This window comes from Mastomys coucha, unplaced genomic scaffold, assembly GCF_008632895.1.
Source record: "Mastomys coucha isolate ucsf_1 unplaced genomic scaffold, UCSF_Mcou_1 pScaffold21, whole genome shotgun sequence".
In the NCBI taxonomy this organism is placed as follows: domain Eukaryota; kingdom Metazoa; phylum Chordata; class Mammalia; order Rodentia; family Muridae; genus Mastomys; species Mastomys coucha.
Window position 1 is genome coordinate 52,228,382 of NW_022196904.1, and position 4,933 is coordinate 52,233,314.

General features: G+C 42.1%; 1 pseudogene; it reads left to right on the forward strand.

Annotated features, from left to right (window-relative positions):
- Positions 1-3,660: 3,660 nt before the first annotated feature.
- LOC116101253 lies at positions 3,661-4,451 on the forward strand (annotated as a pseudogene).
- The last annotated feature ends 482 nt before the right edge of the window (positions 4,452-4,933 follow it).

Here is a 4,933-nt window from a genome sequence, read left to right on the forward strand (position 1 = left end):
ACCTGTACAAAAAAAAAAAAAAAAAAAAAAAGCATTAAGTATGAGCTGGCATGATCTCAAAATGAGAAATGTAGGCCATAGAACTGTTATTTTCCTACATCCTCTAGACAACAGGACTTAGTTTGCTTAATGAATATATGTGTATAGAGGAGATGTACCTTAGCTATGGACTTTAAAGTAAGAGTCCTGGGAGTGTGGAGATTATTTTGCTTAGTGTACACTAACTTGTAATGGAGTGGTTTATATTTATAGCTGGAAATTTCACTGAGAGATATATAGTCTCCTGTGTTGTTTCTTGCTTTAGCATTAGGGTTTGCCACACAGGACCACAGAGACTGTTTTGCTGTCTTTCCCTTGATCCAGTCCTTTGGTCCTTTGGCTTTCTGTGTAGTCACCGTTGGCGATGGCCGCTCTGTTTTGTATCTGGCAGTGCACCATGTGATTGAATTCTGGTAAATGAGTGATACAGAAGACACTGTCCAGTTAACTGTCAGGGTCCACAAAATACTAGAAAATTCACTATCACATGGTATCTATGAACACTTAAAGAAAAAGCTACTTTAAAATTAGCAGAAGTAATTCATGTCAGAAAAAAAACATTTTATCTATACAAAAGGGTGTCTTCTGTTCCCAGTCCCTGTCAAAAAAGATTCATGAACAAGAAAAATATGTTAACACATATAGAATACAGCCATACAAACAGAATTAAGGATTTTCAATTCCTCTCATTGTATCATTGTATTAACATTCAAAACCTGGCCTAAGGAGTAGACACATGCCAATTACTTGTGGGATTTTTGTGAGTTTTAAATGAATTAACCATCCATAAATGTGTGGACTCATCATCATATGTGCAAATCATAAAGTGTTTTCTTATAATTAATATTTTAACATAAATATACCTTAATATTTTAACATAAATATACCTCAAGCGTTAATATTTCAATTTATATTTTAATGAAAATAACTATTCAATATTATTACAAAATTTCTAACCATATGAATTTTTTAAATGCTTACAAAATTGTCTATATAAATAAGTATTTGTGAATAAGTATTCGCATGTGTAAAGGTGCTGCACATATGAGCACAGGCTTGTAGAGGACAAAAATCATCATGTAGCCTTGCCCTGAATCCAGCACCACCATATTTTTGTGACTGGCACTGAACCCAGAGATCAGCAGTTTGTCAGGGAACAGCATCACATATGCTTTAATTGTTTGCTTGTTTCTTTGTTTGCTTGATTGTTTTCTATGCAGAAGTTAGAAATTCAAGCAGAGATCTTCATGTTCCATAATAAACATACTACAACTCAATTTCATAAAACATTTTATTTTTTTAAATTTTTTAATTAATCATTCCATTTGTTTACATCTCAAATGATATCCCCCTTCCACAACCCCCCCATCCCATACCTGCTCTCCCCCCTCCCCTTTTCTCTTTGAGGGTTCTCCCCCACTTACCCCCTCCTGTCCCACCACTCCACCACCCCCTTACACTATTGTGCATATTGTTTACAAATACAATAAAATTATCTTTTGTAAATTCATATTCAACTCTGTGAATTGATTTTTCTATGACGTTGTCCAACACTTCATATATTGTCATCTTCTGTGTAAGTTTCATGACGTGATGATGCAGTATTTCTCTAGAAATTTCACATGACTCCTTGTGTAATTGTAGGCCTGCATACCAGAGGCTATCCAAGGAGATCTCCAGAAGGGAAAGGGTGCTGCCAGGGAAGGGAAATTGCCTCTGCCATCTCTAATGCTGCTGTTGCCTCTACCATGGCTGCTGTTACTCCAAGATGCCCGCCCACACTGGCTGAGCTGAACCAAGCCAGGCTGAGCCAGCTGAAGGTTGGCTAGCCAGCAAGGGTAGTGCAGGCGAGCTTCTGGTGGTTAAAGTTTCAGAAGAGCAGTTTTCTTCTCTGCTGTGTTATAGCTCTTTTGACAAATGCTCTCAGACAACAGAGTGACTTTCACACACCTTTATTTCTTTTGGATAGGATCTTATATACAGTTTTGTGGTACCTCGGGGTCTGTTAGTAGGTGCTTCCAATTGTCTTGGTCTCAGATGTTAAGGATGTCTCATCTACATGTGGAAGGGCTTGGGACATTTTATCTACATGACTCATGGCCACAAATCTCTCTATGAGGGCTTCCAGCTAAGTAACAGGGGCCTGGGGTCCTGAGCAGGCAAAGCTCCTACTGTTCCTTCAGGGACTCTGGGCCATCTGACCTTACCAGGCTTCCTCTCATGGTCCACAATCCTGCTGTGTATGGTTGTAGGCCTGTGCCCACTCCATCACAAGGCAGGGCCTCTCGGGGAGGTGAAACTTATGGAGTTTGACTGTGCTTATCCCATGCCAGGGCACTTGCCAGGATGTAGGGAAGCACTCAGACTCCACTCTGGGGGTGAGAAAGCACAGTCTGATATGTGGGAAAGTTGGAGTTGTCTTGGGGATCCCCAGGCCTGTGACAAGGCCAGACCATTGGGTTCTCAAGCTCATGAACACCCAGGCACTGCTGGGAGCTGCAAAAGAGCAGAGAATGAAGGTGGAGGCCATGGTCTGTGCCTAGCCCAATTCTGGGGAAGGGTCGGGGAAGAGCAGCTCCAGGTAGTCCCAGCAGTGATAGTCCTTGGCTTGACAGCAGGCTTGGTGGTGGTTGTAGCTAGGAGTGCAGAGAGGCCTTCTAAGAGAGACTAGATGGAGGCTCTGTAGGTGAAGGCATTTTCCATAACTTGCAACAGTGTATCTCAATGAAAAAAGCCAGTCAATGCTTCCAAATAATTTATTGTCATGGAAGAAAGTGGATGTGTAAAATCATACCCCACTTATCAAGGTGGGCCTGAGATTAAATACTTTTTGCAGGGAGGAATGTCTGGGAGGGGAAGATTATTGGCATGCCCTCTGGGCCTCTAGGTACCTCATTAGCACGGAGAACTCTTTTTTGAGTCTAATTGACTGTGGTCATGTCTCTTTTCCTATTGTCTTGAGATGTTAGGAATACCTCATTCATGTGTTGAAGGGCTTAGGACATTGCCCTTACAAGACCGATGGCCACAATACTATAGGGAGCTGTGGTTACATGACAGGGGCCTGGTTCTGGGAGCAGGCAAAGCTCCTACTGCCCTTTTAGAGTCTCTGGGGCTTCAAGCCTTTAGCTCAACCTTACTAGGCTTCCTCTCATGGTCCACAGCCCCACGCTGCAGGTAATTGCTTTTCTAAGGTATAATAGCCATGCTTCATATTGGATGTGGTCACTGAAAAGAGATGTAGGAATATTTTTAAGCAAACACATCTGTAATTAAATAAGGATAGTCACATTAAGTCTCATATTTGGCTAATGCAATATCAGTACTAACAAAGAAAAACATACACACACACACAAGTAGATGTGGACTAGAATGTTTTTGTGTGACTATTTATTTCTCCTTTAAAATTATGAAGGCTCAGGTATTATATGGGGCAGTATAATGAAACATGCTTTATAAAAGTATCCTCAATTAACAAAATCATATTTTAGCTACCCAGTGTTTATAACTATGACAGTTAGCATTTCTTTTAGCAGGGGGTAATCCAGCTGCTGGCTCTGAGTCAACCAGGCCTCTATGGAAATGAATCCATCAGGAATCTGAGCCTTGTGAGCTGCCATCATGACTGTGAGCAATAGCAGCAAGATGGTGCAGCACATTAACTACAGGATGAGATGCATCCTGCAAGATGGCTGGATCTTCATTGGACCTTCAAAGCATTTGAAAAGCATATGAATTTGATCCTCTGTGTCTGTGATAAGTTCAGGAAGATCAAGCTAAAGAACTCCAAACAAGCAGAAATGGAAGAGAATCGAGTTACTGTTCTGGTGTTGCTTTAAGGGAAGAACCTGGTCCTCATGACAGTAGAATGACCTCCACATCCCAAAGATACTGGCATTGCCCGAGCGTCACTTGCTGGAGCTGCTGCTGGATGGCCAGGTATTCTCAAGGCTGCTGGCACAGGAATCCCAGCTGGTGTTCCCATGCCCCAGGGTCCTGTAGGGTTTTCTGGGCTAGTAAGAGGTATGGGAGGGTAATCCCAGCAGGTGATGGCCCCACAAGGAAGAGGCACTGTTGCAGCTGCTGCAGCCACAGTCAGAGCCAGTATTGCAGGAGCCCCAACTTAGTACTCACCTGGTCATGGGTGTCCTCCTCCACCTATGGACAAATGGTGTCTCTTCCAGGTATAATGGAGCCATGTCCTGGTAAGAGACCTCCCATGGGTACTCCAATGGGATCCTACTGGCCGAGGAACTCCAAAGAGTATGACCCTTCCTGGGATGCAAATCCTTCTCCAGGAATGCAGGTCTGCATTGATTTTCACACAACATTACGTCAGTAGCTCCACAGAGGTGTGGACCCTATTCTCCAGGGCCAGATTATCACAGACATCTTTGTTTGTTATGCTGTGAATGGAATCTTGCTGGATCGTGTGGTTCCCCTTTCAGGGTCCCCTCCATGGGAAATTTGCCATCTAAGACTAATCTTGGTTCTCCTCAGCTCCTTGTCTGATTCTCAAAAGGATATATGTAGTCCTTTGCCCCCATGGCTTATGAAGATGGTTTATAACAAACTAAGATACTGGTTAAAAAATAAACTATTATAGTCATTATCAGACTTGATATTATCATTATTTGAATGATAAGGAGAATTCAGTATTAGAACAATGATAAAACTCAATTTCCAGTCTCTGCCTCTCCAAACTTCCTCAAAATAAACTATTCAGACAACCACTTCTCTGGGCTGTTCTACAGCGTAAAGCTTGTAGTTCAAATAAGATCCAATATTTAAGTTGCTCAAGGGAGCAAGGTCCTCATATCTATGACAAAGAGCATAGAAACTCCCATTTAGATACTACTATACTTCCTGCATATGTGCTTTCCCTGACCAGAGC